Raw genomic sequence first — 17,587 nt, forward strand, 5'->3', positions numbered from 1 at the left:
TTTATTCCTACAGATGCCTATCTACCAGTGTGTGCTTTGTATATTTCTGGAAACAAATTGCTTTTAAATCAGTCAGAATCAATGCTGACTGACTCAGATATTGTTTACTTTTCACAGCCTGAAAAATCTTTAAATAGAAGAAACAGTCTGAAAAACATTTTGACAAAGAGATTAATAATAAAATTGTTCAAAGAGGCCAATGGTTGGTTCTCTTAGGAAATTGCCTTTAATGCAGATATAAGAAATCTTAGCAAAACAATGACTTTCCAAAGAAACAATTCATAAGTGAATTCATCTCTATGGTTCACTAATTAATGTGTAATGTATATGGTTAATTATTATTTATTGTTCATGACAAAGTATTAATAAGACCAAAAATATTTAAAGAGGTTTTATTTTTTGTTTTAATTATTTTGAGAGTTTATATCCTTTGAGGTTTAGAACAGAGAACTAAGTTTTCAATCATAGTTCCCAATTATTCGAGAATTTAAAGAAGTCATAGTCAATATTATCTCTTAATAGAACTACTAATTATGTACGTATTTTAACACTGTGTATATCACATCAAATTGAATTATACTCATTATATAGGTTAATTTATGTATTTTATAAAAATTGCAAAGTAAAAACTCAAATTACAAATAATTTCTGAAACCGATTGTTTTTAAATGTTGACTTGTCACACTTTAAAATTTGTATTTCTTTCCCCATATGCCCTAATACAGGATTTATGTATGAATTTTTGTTACTAATTTATTAGGAGTGGCATCAACAAGTGAAAACTCCTGCTGCCTAACAATTATCAGATAGAATGGTTTAAGATCAATTTCTCTAAAACAAGATTCTTTACACTATTTCTATAAATTTAATTTATTATCGTCTGTTTTGTCCACGATCACTTAGTACTTTACTACAACATATTACAACTAACTTTCCTGAAAGTTATGCTCCTCCCAGAACTGGTCATAATCAGGTATTTTGTTGTCAGAGGGCTGAGTTTTTTCTGTAGTGCTGATAGTGAAGTCTCATTTAAAAACTATACAGCAAAATGTATCACAGCCATGGCCATCTCACTATCTATTTATTAGAAGAGCCTTGGCAAAAAGTTTACGTAGACTCCTATAATTAAAAAGAAAAAAAATACTGTCTAGTCAGTTGATTTTTATCTGCTCTTAATCTGCAACACAAATATCTGAACTCTTAGCCTGTTCCAAAGGTAATGACCTCAACTTGTCTGCTATTTGATTTTTATCAAAAAGTTGATTGAATGAAACGTTGTGAATGGGAAAAAATTGCAAGGCCATATAGTCCCTTCATTTCTTTAACTAGTCTGCTCATTAACTTGATTTTAATCTGTTTTTTAATCAGAATCATAGTTAACTCTCAGAAGCTGTGTATTTGGTTTCCATTGATCTGTTCCTAGCAGATTCCAAAAATTGCCTCCATTGTGCTTTCTCCTTTCAGAGCCTGTGGAAGGCTCCTGATGAACAATTAATGCTGTTAAGAGCATTATTATAAACCCTACATGCATGTATCAGGGGCCCTTTGGACATTGTAATCAGATGAAAGATTGTTAGGTGCCATAATCGCAACTTGACCATTATTTTTTTCTGAATTTAGTTTCAGCACCAAACCTGCTTATCTTCCTATATATTTCCCTTCCCAATAATTAGAATGACTCTGCCTCTTACCACATAGTCATTCACCAATCTTTACCATTCTACCTATAGAAGATCTCCAAATTCATCCACCTATCTTAGTATTACTGATTATTTTCCTTTTGCCTGAGGCTTTAATATTGCTCACCAAGGCAATATCACTGATGCTGTCTTCATTTAACCATTTGATACCTTCTTCATCATAGATTAAAAAAATTTTTCTTGGTTTTAAAATATTTTCACATTAATATTAACATTAATTAATATTTTAACATCAACTTAATATTTAATATTTCATTAAATGTTTTTTTATCTTGGTTCCTGAGATTTTTGGTGACATTTTGTGCCTGAGGCAAGTAGCTCACTCACTTCACCCTAGTCTCAACAATGTTCCCCAAACCCCCATTACAGTGCTTTATTAAATTTTGCTTTTATCTAAATCAGGGACAAAATAGCTACAAAGGATTAGAGGATGGGCACAGGGAAAGCAGAGGAATCAGGACTTTGCCTTCCAGTCTGAAGCTGTTTCAAAAGAGGAATGGAAGATTAACACTAAGTCAAATTTAAAGTTTTAATAATTACCTTGGACTGGTCACTCAATTCTGCATTAAGACTATATTTGGTTGGATTGTTTGTTTGATCTTGAGTTGTAAGAATTCTCAAATATACTTTGAATATTAACCCCTTGTTGGCACTGATGTTTGCAGATATCTTTTCCCATTACGTTGGCTACCTTTTTGTTTTGTTGGTGGTTTCTTTTGCTGTGCAGAACCCTTTTAGTTCGATGTAGTCCCATTTATTTATTTTTACCTTTGCTTTGCTTGCTTTTGGGATCAAATTCATAAAATCTTTAAGACCAAAATCCATAAGACTAGCACCTATTTTCTATTTTCATTCTATATATTTTATTGTTTCAGGTTTTATATTTAGGTCTTTGACCTATTTTAAGTTATTTTTTGTGTATGTGGACAAATGGTAGCCAAGGTGACATACAAATGGCCAGCAGATATAAAAAAAAAAAAATGCTCTATTTCACTAGCTATTAGTGCAAATCAAAACTACAATGAGATAGCTACCACCTCACACGTATTAGAATGGCTATTATCAACAAGACAGTTCATGACAAGCGTTGGGAATGTTGTGGAGAAAACGGAACCCTCCTACACTGCTGGTGGGAATGTAAATTGGTACAGCCACTATAGAAAACAAGATGGACCCAGCAATCCCTCTTGTGAGTATCTACCCCCAAAATTTGAAAACATTCATTTAGAAAGAAATATGTGCCTCTAATGTAGCATTATTCATGATGGTCAAAACATGGAAACAGCCAAAGTGCCCTTTGCTAGATGATCGGATAAAGAAGATGTGGTACATAGATACAATGGAATACTACTCAGCCATAAGAAAAGATGAAATACTGCCATTCATGACAACATGGTAGATCTTGAGACTACTATGTCACGCTAAAAGCAAAATAAGTCAGACAGAAAAACTTAACCATATAATGCGTATGTGAGGTATGAAACTAGAAGAAACAAAATTACAAAATAAAAAACAAGAAAAACAAACAAAAACTCATAGACACAGACAACAGTATGGTGGTTACCAGAGGGAAGGGGGTGGGGAGGCAGTAAAGGGTAAGGGGAGTCAGATATGTGTAGCAATGGAAGAAGTTTTGATTCTCAGTGGTGGGCGCATAATGCAATATGCAGGTGATAGATCATAGAATTGTACACTCATAATCTATATAATCTTATTAACCAATGTCACCCCAATAAATTTAATTTAAAAAGGAAAACATGGAGGAAAAAGGGCTATACTTGCAACTTGAAGTTACCATAGGCTGAATTACCTAAGAATTAATAGAATAGTCATATGCCTGCTGCCGTGTCATCCAGGGCTGAGTAAACTTGCCTCCTTCAACTAATGTTAAAGGGAAAGGGTGAGGCAGAAAAGCACTTGTTCTTAATGATTTCAAAAGCTAGGCTTGTCACCAAATCTATTTCTTTGTTGTCTGTTTCTTCTAATTTGTTCATTGCTTTAACCTTATTGCCCAGAACAGTGCCTGACACATAGTAGGAGCTTCATATTTTGGAATTCATATATTTGTTTACTCAATAAATATTTAAAAGAGCCGACTATGAGTCATCCACTTTTCTGTCTGCTGGGACTGAAGAGTGAACAAGACAGCCAAAACCTAGAGAGGCCTTCCTCTATTCTTAGGCAGGTGAGGTTGTAATCGAATGGCACAGGGAACATGAAAGTTCACCATACATTTTGTAACTCTTTCAAGTGTATCTTGTATGAGTTCCATGTATCCATCATATTCACCACCTTGTCTGTAATGCCTAGTGGCCTGGGGTATGGTATATACTCAATGCAGGTTTAAATTAATGAGTAAATCACATTTCTCAGTATTTCTTCTATGAAAACCTACCTGAATAATTTCTTTTAAATAGAAATGTCAGAGTTGCTCTTGTTCTGAGAAACTGCTATGTGAATGTTTTTGGTTATTTACTCTAAATCTGTTACCCCTTTGTTTCTTTGTTTCTTTTGTTTCTTCCTAACAGAACTCTGATTTTGTTCAGGAGTCCACCACACCCCATACCCCCTAAGATTCAAGGGATGCTGACTCCTTTTCTATTGCTGGGAATTTAACTCACTTCATTCTAATAAAAGTAATCTTGTTGGTCATGATTACTTTAGGTATGGCTAACCAATTTAGGTCAATTTAATCTGAGATGTTTTATAAAGGCTTCTTAGAAAATTTCCACTTATTTGCCTGAGGGCCTTTCTTCAGTTGTTCTTAACTGTGTTTGATTTTGCCTCATAGGGGACATTTAGCAATATCTGGAATATTTTTGATTGTCAAAACTTAGGATACTACTTGCATTTAGTGGATAAGGGCCAATGATGATGCATAGTATTTTAAAGAATTACTTATCCCAAAATGTCATTAGTATCAATGATATAAAAAGGTGGAGAAATCCTAACCTAATATAAACAAGGAAGCATGTAGCTCTCTCTGATGGCTCCTACCATGAGACAACCACAGGAAGACTAGCTTTAGGCTGAACCTCAATACTGTAGATGTTAGAAAGAATAATAAGAAAGATTATGGGCTCTTGATTACATCTCCAGGTAGTTTTAGCAACTAATCTTGAATCTGGCCTTGGCTTTGGACTTTAGTTATCTAATCCAATGCATTTCCCAATTGCTTATGCCAGTTGAGCTGGATTATTTTTAAATAGCCATTAAAAGCATTCTAACCTATATAAATGTGAATACACACGCACACACACACACAAATATATATATACATATATCGTCGTCAGCAGCCGTCCGTCTCGAGAGACGATGGTGTAGCTTCTTAAGAGTCTATCTGCACCGCCGAGAATGGCTGTGCAGTCCGACTCGGGAGTGACACGGTATCTGTCTCCTCCCGTGTTGAATCGACATCTTGCGATGACGCTGGAGTGTCCTCTCCAGTGAAGCTGAAGCTACAGAGCCTGGGCAGGGTGATATGGAGGGTCTGCTGTTGCCCATGCAGCAGACCCCCCCCTCTCTTCGCAGCTGAAGGGTCCAAGGGAAAGACGGAGTCAATACAGCTTGGTTTCAGGTGCGCCGCAGGAGTTGCCGGTGTTGACTACAACGTCAAACCGCCTTAGGGACTCCGGCTCCGGATTTTCTGTCGGGCTTTACTCCCTTAGCCTTTCCCCTGAAGAGGTATGCCGCAAGGCAGTGGAGATTTTTTGGAGTCAGAGTTTTCCTTCTCTGATGTGCCCTGACTGGAAGATCGAACCAGCGACACTTAGCTCGCAGGCCGACGCTCAATCCACTGAGCCAAACCAGCCAGGGACCTATATACATATATATATATATATATATATTAAACAGTACGAATCCAGTTGCTTTGGTTTTCAACCAAAAGATTAATCCAATCTTAATAACTATAGAATTGTTTTCACCTGCATATATGGATTCAAGTTTTCTACATAGCCTTTTATTTTAGTTTGAGTTATATATTTTGCACTGAATATATGTAATACATATATTTTAAAGTATTCTTTATCAGTTTTATTGAATAACATAGATTTTACTTAATGATAGATCACAATAAGGACTAAACACTTATTTGTGAGATTAAGAATAAATTTCACCAAACAATGCTTTTTTTAAATATTAATATTCCTTACATTTAGTTGGTTTTTGAAAATTATACAACAGCATTTGATACAAGTTGGAGACAACATAAGAACCAAAATTTATTCTGTAAGCTATTGTTTTAGGAGATTGAAACCTATAGATGAGCCACCGTTCTTTTCACCACAAGCACATCTAGCTATCCTCTCCTTGGACAAAAACAAACAAGTGGAATGATGTGAGTTTTTTTTTTTTATACTTATTAGATCTAGTATTAAAATATATTTTTAAGTATTTGCAGAATAGCAGAATCAAGACTTCAGGATTTTGAGTTCTTAACCCTTTAACAATTTTATATTCTTTAATTTTATTCAAATCCATTTAAAGTTTTGTTTTCATTATATCTCTAAAATGAGAATGGTTGTAGAGGCCTACAAAAAACTAAAATGAGAATTAATCACCACAAGCAACTATATAACATTTTATAAAGCTGAAATCTTAATAATGCTTTATAAGAGATAAGTGATAACTAGACAAGTTTTTGAGAAATATATCCAAAAATTACTAAAGTTTTGTTAAAGAAGCAACTTAGATATCGCTTTGATTAATATGTAGTGGTTAGGCCTTTCCTTTCGCCACTGGGGTAGCAGCCATGAGTATGCTCAGGCTTCAGAAGAGGCTTGCCTCCAGTGTCCTCCGCTGTGGCAAAAAGAAGGTCTTGTTGGACCCCAATGAGACCAATGAAATCGTCAATGCCAACTCCCGTCAACAGATTCGGAAGCTGATCAAAGATGGGCTGATCATCCGGAAGCCTGTGACTGTCCATTCCCGGGCTCGATGCCGGAAAAACACCTTGGCCCGCAGGAAGGGCAGGCATATGGGCATAGGTAAGCGAAAGGGTACTGCCAATGCGCGAATGCCTGAGAAAGTCACCTGGATGAGGAGGATGAGAATTCTTCGCCGGCTACTCAGAAGATACCGTGAATCTAAGAAGATTGACTGCCACATGTACCACAGCCTGTACCTAAAAGTGAAGGGTAACGTGTTCAAAAACAAGCAGATTCTCATGGAACACATCCACAAGCTGAAGGCGGACAAGGCTCGCAAGAAGCTTCTGGCTGACCAGGCTGAGGCCCGCAGGTCTAAGACCAAGGAAGCTCGCAAGCGCCGTGAAGAGCGGCTCCAGGCCAAGAAGGAGGAGATCATCAAAACACTCTCCAAGGAGGAAGAGACCAAGAAATAAAGCTCCACCTCTCTTACCTGTACATAGTGGCCTTGGCAATTACATGGATCAGTCGTTAAATAAAGTAGCCTCATCTACCTACAAAAAAAAAATATGTAGTGGTTAAATTTAGTTTATGCTGACTATACATTTTTAATAGCAGGGGAAACTACCTCATTTTCTGTTTGTTCATGGTGTGAAGTCACTTGATATGGCTGTACTTTAGGTGTACTCTGAAAGTTCCTGTTGTGTATAATAAACATAGCATGGGAAAATTTTAGTTAATCTGCTTTCTCTAGATGGTCCTGAGGTTCAAATAAGTACCCACCATTTAAACACAGAACCTTTTCAGCTATCCAAACAACTCAGGCCCAATTGCAGAATGAAACATATAGAGGGTCAGAAATGAAGTTTTTGATATTCATATGTCCCTTTCGGACTAGGAATGAAAGGGGCTCTTTTGGCACATTGCCCTATGAAGAAGAAAGCAGAGCTTGAGAGGAAAGGAATTCCAGAGCCTTAGGACCCTGACCTAGGGACTTTCTCCCCAGTTCCTGGACCATCAATCCTGAGATCTGCCAATTTCTGTGAGTCAGTGGTGGGGGAGGAAGTTACGGGGTTAGAGTGTCAAAAGCCTTCTTAGCAGGGTGAGTACTAGAGCCTTGAAGTTGAAGGTAACAGTTTTAAATGCTTTCAAAGTTGTTCCAAGTGTCAAGAGCCATGATTTGTGAGATCTGTCCTTGCTTGTGCTTCACCCTCTAACCTTTGTCCAGGGCTGGACTGCACAAGTGGTGTAAGCAGCTGCCAGCAGAGTGTGATTTGAAGGGCATCAAGAGGCCCACTTGGCCCTAATTATTTTCCCCTGGGTCTGTCAAAACTTACCGATTACCTAGCACAACATCTGGCTTAATAAATCTTGGATGGATGGATGGATGGATGGATGGATGAATGGATGGATGAATTTACTTAGCACACATGTATTTAGTAGTTATTGCATGCCAGGTACCATGCAAAATGCAGAGGATTCAAAAGTAAACACAATCAATACTTTTCCCTTTTTCATGAGGCTCCAAATGTAGTTAGAGAAAAGAAGATAAAATAAATATAGCAGTTATAAGTGGGGGGTTCTGAAAGTTTAGAAGGAAGTAAACAGGGTCCTAAGTGAAAGGGACATTAAAAAGTTCTTTCAAAGAAGGCATTTCTGATACAACAAATGAGCCCAGCTGAAATGCAAAGATATTGGCAGGATGAAACATTACAATCTTATTGGCCCTGGGTATGTGCGTAGAGAATTCACCCACGGAAGAGTAAAAGTAGAGCACAAAGAGAATCAGGAACTCTCCGTGGAGGGAAACCAGCTCAAGGAAAGGAAAACTGAGTTCCTGATTGATGCCCATGCAGCCATGGGCTGAGTGGAGACTAGGACAGAGAGGGCCTGAACAGACCAAGACAGCCTCTGAGCTAGAGGCCTGGCCAGGACACTGAGGAGCCCAGAGGAGGGTTTCCAGAACCAATCAGCCAGGGTTTCATTGGAGAACCTGATGGGATGATGCATCTCAGGGATCCCAGCAGAATAGACAGGCTGCAGGAGCAAAATGTAACTGAAAAATGTTGAAAACTTTATGAGAGTGTGCTTCTTTTTCTTTCTTTCTTTTTTTTAATGGAAAGTTAAGACCATTATATCAATCAGAGATGAAAGAATTGCTTTGGGGCTCCTGGTTTAGTAATAATTAAGAGGAAAAACTGCAGTTATTTTAAAGAAAAAATTCATTTGCTCCTGGTTAGAATCTTTTTTGCCACTTCTGAAGCCAGTTGATTTTCTGTTTATCAACTGCCTTTGGATTAATCAAAGAGAGGAGTTACATGAATCTTAATAAAAATTAGCTTTATCTATGATCATACTTACTTTATCTTTCTAAATTTGTGGAGCAACTATCAATAGTAGAGTAATAACTAAATGAGTGAATAAATGAATGAATGGTGAGTGGATGAATGAATGACTGAGTAAGATTTATTATTCTGCTCTCCCTGACACATTTATGTGCTATTCTCACATCTTTTCTTCATTCGTCTGACACTGTGCTTCTGGGAGAATGAAAAATAATCTTACCTCAAATTACTTGATTTTATATAAAGTGTTCTAAGTTTTGTTTATATATGTGATTAGTCAGCCTTCTAAAGTTACATTATGTATTCCTGAAGCATCCAAGCACAGACTGACATACAAAAGATGAAAGTTCAGCTTTGGGGTAAGCCTTAAACTAAATTTGCACTGCTTCCTGGTGTCTACTTCAAAATTCCAAAGATAAGAGTCCCTTTATTTGCAATCCATTATCACTATTTAACCATCTTTCATTGCTGAAGCTGTACTTTCAAGGGGTTAGATGGGTTGATTTTGAACAGTAGCAGTTCATAAAGACAGCAGAACGTTCTCCTCCTACCCTATCTCCTGCTCTGTTTTCCTATTTCCAGCATGGAGATTGTCTTTAGCGTCAGACAGAGGAGTGAATTTTTCTCTCTGAAAGACATCAGGGGAAATGAAGGAAAATCTCAAAAGCAATCTTTTCAAACTTGTAAAATTTCTGTCTACAAATCATGATTTCTGCTTTCTAACAATAACCAAAAAAACTTATTTGAACATCAAATAGCTCTTGCAAAATGACATTTTAAAAATATTCAATGTACACAAACTAGAAACATATGGATAAAATAGAAACATTTAAGAGTTAGTGAATTAAATGGAAAAACACCCCTGAAAGCATGTTTCATATTGTTATTGCAAAACCACAATGTTACTAATATTGGATAAATCCTGAAAACAGCTGGACTTTGGCTTTCTCTAATTGTGTCTGACCCAAGTCATTTTTTTAAAAAGAGAATGGTATTTCTGTACATTTCTCTTACTTTCAGAGCTGTGAGTTCTGGACTACATGAGAATGCTTACTGAATTCACTGTCTCCATGTGCATAATAAATAAGAGCGAGTTTGAAACCCTCTGCTGAGTTTTCATAATAATGGAGAAACAATGGTCTTTGAAAGTCACAGATAATCCCTAATCCTCATTGTCTTCTTCTCTTTCAACCCAACCTTTCTCTAGAATGACTAGCATGATTCAGAATTGACTGATGATCTTCTCCCTTCCCCTATCTGACCCTACAACCCCCCCCACCCCCCTACCCCCCCCCTACCCCCGGCCCAGGGGTGCCAAGGAGCAGTGAAGTACCGAAAAGGCAGGCAGTAGGAGGGAGACGAAAGAAAAACAACCCAAGTGATCAACCTGAAGCGGCTGAATGTTGACTGTTTTCTCTTATTCACTCATTTGAGCTTTCTCAGATGTGTGTCTGTGTGTGTGTGTGTGTGTGTGTGTGTGTGTGTGTGTGTGTGTGTGTGTGGTTTTTTTAAGAAAAACTTTCATCTTATGTTTTCTTTCCTCTCTTAGAGCTAACCACCTTTTTCCATGCAAGGCAGCAGAGCACTTGAATGAGGTCCAGGTAGGCTGCCAGATTCTCAGGATGTTCAAGCACAATGTTTCCATCCTCTTTCCTCTGAAAATAGGCTTTTAAATTGTGCCTGAAGCCTCGTCAGTGAGCAGCAGAAGTGAAAGTCATGAAGGTAGTGGTAGAAATTCAAAAGCAGTTCATCAGTCTTTGGTATTTACATACAGGTCTAAATATGAGGATACTTCTTGAATTATGCAGTTTGGTATTTTATATATCCACTTACTTTATAAGAGACAGCCTGCAGTTTATAAAAATATGATCCCCATTGAGTTATGTTTTGATCTACCCTCTCTATCATATGCTTTTAAATTCTTGTGTCATGAATTAAACATGACACAATCTCATTTATTTAAATAAAATCCGCCTACTGGGAGCACTATGCGTAGCCTGGGTCAAATCTGTGGAAGCACCATTGTGAAAAGAATGCCCTCCGGCCATGTCTTTTCTGTTTCAATTGTCCAAGGGCTAAGAATGAGCACCAAAGAGGAAGGAACACATCAATCTGAGTCACCAGTACTTCAAAGATGCTCACTCTCTCTGTAAGATCCAATTCACTGCCGGCTTTCATCAGACATAAACTGACTTAAAGGAGTTTCCCAAAGGAGATAGACTTTAAGTAAAACTGCTTTTTGTTTGCTGCAGATACAGACTTGTATGGTAGTTGGGATTTTTTGTAAGCAATAAAAATAATTCTAAAATAGTAATTATTATAATCTAAGAAGTAACAATTTTGTTTCAACTTAGTACAATGCTAAGTGTTTTACATAAAATACATAATTTATTTTTACAACCCTATAAGATAGGTAATGTTATTACTCATCTGTACTATTTTAAATAAGGACAAGGAAGCATAGAGAAGTTAAGTGTCTTGTTGAAGTTCACAAAGCACCAGGATTTGAATTGCCTTTATCTTACTCCAAAACTTAAACATTAGTCTTGAAAGCATATATATTGCACTTTTAAATTTCATTTATATACTGAAAACTTTCTTAAAGAGCTTATTAATGCACATGTAGTTTGATTCTGGGACACTCAAAAGAAATTTCATTTAATTGTGGCTGTTGGAGGTCATTTCTAATAATTTGAAAATGTCACAATGGGATGCATATTTGAAGCATGTACACTGCCCACATGTATTCCAAGGTTTCCAAACCTAGACCAGTTTATTTTTTAATATTTGTTTTGTATTTATACTGTCATATAATTTTGCTTAAGTTTGTACATTACATGTGTGACAGGTTTATTAAAGAAGTAAATATTAAAAAATTTAAAAAACAGACATAGATTAATGTGTTTACTATATAAAGAGATTTTATGAATCAATATGAAAATGTAGACAACAAAATTGTAAAATGAACAGAGAATATGTCTAGTGAATTCAATAAAGAATAAACAGAAATCCTTAAACTCAAGCCCATATGATAAAATGTTCAATACTGATTGTAATTATAGGAATGACAAACAATATGATAATACTTTAATCTGTTAGTGTATAAAGGATTAAAACTATGCCTCATATCTATTGTTTAAGGATATAGAAATAGGAGCACTTTGAAATATCACTTGTGGGAGTATACATTATTAACCATATGTACACGTACATATAGTTAAAATATAGGTAGAAATCCCAACACTTAGCAGTGTTTATATACCTTGAGCCAATAATTTTACTTACAGAAATTTATATGGAGCAAATATGAGGAATAAAAAATTTTACCTATAAGGATATTTAGCAAATCTTATTTTGACTTTAAAAATATTAAATAATTTATAAATTCAGCACAACATAAAAGCCTAGCTAACAAATTTATTATTTAGCCATATGACAGCCATACTTTCAAGCCAATTAATTTAAAAACAATATAGCATTTACAATATCCTGTTATGGAATAAAGGATATGAAATGAATATATACAGTGTGATCTCAATTCTTAAAATAAGTGGCTTTTATGTAGGTATATGTATAATACAGTTATATTATATATTATATATGTATATATTATCTAATAGAATATGAAAATAATTATCAATTATCTGAACATGATAGAATTATAGGTAAAGTTTGCTTTATTCTTTAATTTTTCTGCACATAAAAATTTACTACATTAATATATGTATGTATGTCTTTTATAATTGAAATATATAAAGTATTTTTTATAAAATGAAGATGAATATGGCTAAAATAATAAAGATGAAATAATAATGGTGTCCTCTGGAAATAAGAGCCCAATATAAGTCCAAAATACTGCTGTTAGTGTAAATGTTTATTTGAGTAGATACATGAATGAAGTTCAACCTCACTATTACTTACAGAAATGTGAATTAAAACAAGTACCGTGTGAGAATATCATGTTAAATGAAATAAATCACTCAAAAAAAGCTAAGAACCACATGATTTCACTCACATGTGGGCAATAAAACTGAAACTCATGGACACAGACAACAAACAGTGCCATGGTTGCCAGAGTGGAGTGTGAGGGGTGGGCGATGGAAAAGGAAATAAAAGTAAAAATAAAAAAATAAAACAAGTCAAGTGATTTCCTCTACATCTGTTGATGTTCAGTGGCACTGAAGATGGGAAGAACAGTGGTTTATTTGCGAAGGCAACTGGCTGGAATGTGAAATTACTACAGATTTTTCGGAGGGTGGTGTGTCACAATCTATCAAAATTTAAAATTTACATATGTTCAGAGTTAGCAATTTCACTTCTAGGAATTGGTACTGCTAAAATATCCACCCATGTGAACAAAATTGGATATATGAAATGATCATTGAAGTACTTTTTAATATAAGCAAATTATTAGGGACAATCTAAATATTCATCAAAAGAAAAGTGTTTAAATAGATTTGGTAGCTGCTGAAAATTTTTGAGATCTGTATGTAATGACATAGATATATAGATATACAGGACATATTATTATGTCTTAAAAAGCACATGGCACAGCAATGTGAATAGTATGATTTAACTGAGGTTTTAAAAAATGTGAATTTATAGAAAACTTTTGAAAATATAAATCCTACATTTAACAGTGGTTATCTCTTTGGAGGGAAATGATCTAAGGATTGTTTGAAGCAGTGAAACAAATTTTATTTTTTATTTTAATTCTTTGATGGCATTTGCAATGAGAAGTATTCATGTTTAATTTATATAATTAAAATGATTTAAAATGTTAAATGAACCAAGAAAAGTGTTAGCCATTCATTCTAAATAAACACTAATATATTGGCAGATATCATCATGCTGTTAAAACTGTGAATTACTTTCCCCCAAATAAAAGCATTTTCCTTCTTCCCTTAAACTATTTTAATTTTTGTGGCTAGCATAAAGTTGATCTTGGCAAGAGTGAAAAGGATTCTAACAAGAAGAGAAATCCATAGAGCCATGCCACCAATTTATTAGGTTGCAACAGCCTGTTCTTTAAGGCTTTTGGTTGTATCTTCATCTCTTAACAAAACATTTTCATTTTCCCAGTTTTAAAATCCTCCAGTGACCATTTTTGCTTGATTTCTCTTTTGTCTTTCTTTCATTTCTTCATGACAGTAATGCAAAACAAATTTTGATTAAAATGTCCTGTTCATTTTTTTGATGGCTCAACTCTCTGCTTCCAAGCTCAGCCAAAGAACATTAATATTTTGATAGGAAATAATTTTTCTCTTTGAATTATATTGTTTTTCAAAGCTGAAAAATTTATTTTTTATTAAAAGGTAATTTGTGTTAATTTTGACATGTTAGACAATACAAAAAATATGAAGATATAAAAATATCCCTCTAATCTTATCACAGAGATAACCATTGTTAGCATTTTTGTATATATGCTTTGTGTACTTCAAATTTCCATCAGAGAAGGAAAACTCTGACTCCAAAAAACCTCCGCTGCCTTGCGGCATACCTCTTCAGGGGAAAGGCTAAGGGAGTAAACCCTGACAGAAAATCCGGAGCCGGAGTCCCTAAGGCGGTTTGACGTTGTAGTCAACACCGGCAACTCCTGCGGCTCACCTGAAACCAAGCTGTATTGACTCCGTCTTTCCCTTGGACCCTTCAGCTGCGAAGAGAGGGGGCGTCTGCTGCATGGGCAACAGCAGACCCTCCATATCACCCTGCCCAGGCTCTGTAGCTTCATCGCAAGATGTCGATTCAACACGGGAGGAGACAGATACCGTGTCACTCCCGAGTCGGACTGCACAGCCATTCTCGGCGGTGCAGGTAGACTCTTAAGAAGCTACACCATCGTCTCTCGAGACGGACGGCTGCCGACCGACCGACTTCAAATTTCTCATACCTTGTTTATTCTCCTCATGTAACCTACTCCTTACCATATTCTCTTTTAGAACAACAGCATGCACAAGCTGATATTACATAGGTAATCTACTTTTAGACATTGATGTTTCTGACAGGCCCAAATCATTGTCATCACAACAGCTTCTTCATCTTCCAGCTGGGAAATCCTACTTGCCATAATGGAGTGTGAAATGCCAGTTAATCACTTTCTCAGCCTCCCTTGCAGCTAAGGCATAGGGCATGAGGTCCTAAACCTGGTCAGTGGGATCAAGGAAAGTCTGGAGTAGATTTTCCTCCTAGATAAAAAGTAGAAGGATTTGGAGAAACTGCCCTCTCCTTGACTTTAGATGTTATTGTGTGAGGTGATTTTTTTTGTGATTCTGAGAAAGAAGCCTAAGAACAAAACTATGCCAAGTGTAATATTAGGGTGTGAAGACTGAGATTCTGAATCTTTGATGACATTCCTGAGCTACTGAACTAATGTTCTTTTCAGGAATTCTTACAGGCTAATAAGTACTATTTTAATCTATCTTAATCAAATATTTTGTTGCAGCCAATATAAGCCAACTGAAATAGGGTTATTGCTAGTTTTTTAGTATCTCAAACAAAACTGAAGTGTTCGTTGTTAAATATATAATTTTGTAATTCTGTTCAAGTATATTCCTGAGATATTCTTAGTAGTGGAATTCCTGGATCAAAAGTTAGGCTCGCTTTAAAGATAAATTTAAAATATTTTAAGGGCATGTAAGCCAATTTTTAGTATTCTATTCCCTGTTCTTATAGTTTCTAATTATGGCAGTAGTTTAATTTAGGAGATTAAGGAGATAGATGAGTTCCTGCCCACATTACTTACTATTGTACTTGGCTGATTTTAGGCCTGTTACTTATCTCTTTGTTAGTTTGCTCATGTAATATAGGGATAAAAAAAAAGTTCCTATATTATTTGGTTTGTGTGTGTGTGTGTGTGAGGATTAGATAAGTAGGTGCCCATTAAACTATTAGAACTGCCTGAGGGTTCTTTGTTCCTCTGTGTAGCCTCACACCCTATCCTAGTAATTTATATTTTTAAATTGCTTAATAAATATTTATTAAATAAGTAAAGAAAAGAGTAAGTCCAAGGTTACTACCTGGACTAAATGTTTCTGCAATGCATTCTGTTTGCTTTTGCCTATCTTATTTGTTTTTTATTCTGATACCATAAATTGAGCTGGATTATCATTTTATAGTTAAGAGTCAGTGTAGATTTTTAACACAGAACATGGTCAAATATGAAACAGCTTTAGGATGGGCACATTGAATTACAAAAACTGTTTTTGTTCCTCCCAAATGCCAACTTGCTCTTTGAAAATCAAAGTAGTGAGGAAGGATTGCATGTTCAAAAGAGAAGAATTTTTATAGTTTATGGTCTTTCAGTCAATAAAGCAATTTGCTCCATAATATTCCAGATAGATAATCACCCAATGTCTGATTGACTCTCTCCATTATTATTTTAAAATCTCAGAGGTGGATGAAGACCATTGATAGAATGTTGTTTTATCCAACATAAGCATTAACTGAAACAAAGATCACATTTCCTAGATATTATAGTTTTAAGCATCAACTGTAGGTTGCTTTTTAAAAATCTACAGTAATTTTTCAGAGAAATAGATTTCATAAAATTAACAATGAGAACATAAAATATATGGCATTTTTATACATACAAACGTGTATGTGTGTTACAGTGAACACACAACCCTTGTTTCCTATGATAAATTTTACCATATTATTAAGTGCAAATAGAATAATCCTACATCAAAGGACTGTAGAACTTAATGGAAGTTTTATGTGACATCCAACTATCTTACCCTTTGGCTAATAACTATCCATCAAACCCACTCATTGCCCTCAGTTATGTATTATCCTTTTGAGGGTTTAAAAGCAGGTCACTTCAGATCTTTAGCACATTATATCATCTCTCTAATCTACTTGACAGTATATAAGGCTACCAAAATGAAATCACTGTTCCAACCTGTAGAAACACCCAAGATTATTACAATGATTCTTTGATAACTCTTGCATTTTATTGGTTTTGAGAGTAGTTTTATTTAGAAAAAAGGAAAAAAAAGAAAAGAAAAGTTGTATCTGGATATTAAACTTTTAAAATATAATTAATGACAAGAAAAGGAAAAGAAATGCATATTCTACATTTGCTCTAGTGACAGATGATCAGTTAATATTAATAGATTACCCAGAATGAACCATGTAACAGTAGAAAAGTTGCAGCGCAAGGGCTTAAAGTAAAGACTGTTGTGGATATAATATCTAAATTGTGGTCCCCAAAAAGCAAAGTTTATGGACTCAAAAGACTGCCAGTCAGCAAGCTACAAAACAGTTTGCAGAAGCATCAGAAATACATTTCAAAAAGTAACTTATACAACACACATAAATGTTAGAAACTAGCATTTTATATTAAATCAATAATTGATGTTTTGGTGGTGGTAGTGTGTGTTCATTCATGTACTTTTTAAAAAGATCAGTCATTTCCTAGCAGGATCTAGTGTAAATCTACATACTCTCAAGTTTTTGTTTGTGTTTTTTTAAATTTTAAGTGACAGGACCCATGTTTAGAAAGCTTCAATTTGTCTTCCTGTATTTTCTAGTTGACAATTACTATTTTCCAGACAAATGTAATGTTTGATGTCTACTGCTGTAAAAAAAAAAATGTATTCCCTTCATTTATTCATCAATTGTTTATTGAGGAGCTACTATGTGCCTGGCACTGTTCTCAGTATTTGGAATGTACCAG

At 35.2% G+C, this 17,587-nt stretch overlaps 1 protein-coding gene and 1 pseudogene across 3 annotated transcripts in view; both read left to right on the forward strand.

Moving 5' to 3' along the window:
* The window catches only part of ANGPT1 (angiopoietin 1), a 267,144-nt gene that overhangs the window by 74,785 nt on the left and 174,772 nt on the right, over positions 1-17,587 (forward strand). The gene's annotated exons all lie outside the window — the stretch shown is intronic.
* Positions 6,428-7,066, forward strand: LOC150004104 (large ribosomal subunit protein eL19 pseudogene; annotated as a pseudogene).

This window comes from Furipterus horrens, unplaced genomic scaffold, assembly GCF_987537825.1.
Source record: "Furipterus horrens unplaced genomic scaffold, mFurHor1.1.pri manual_scaffold_7, whole genome shotgun sequence".
Lineage (NCBI taxonomy): Eukaryota > Metazoa > Chordata > Mammalia > Chiroptera > Furipteridae > Furipterus > Furipterus horrens.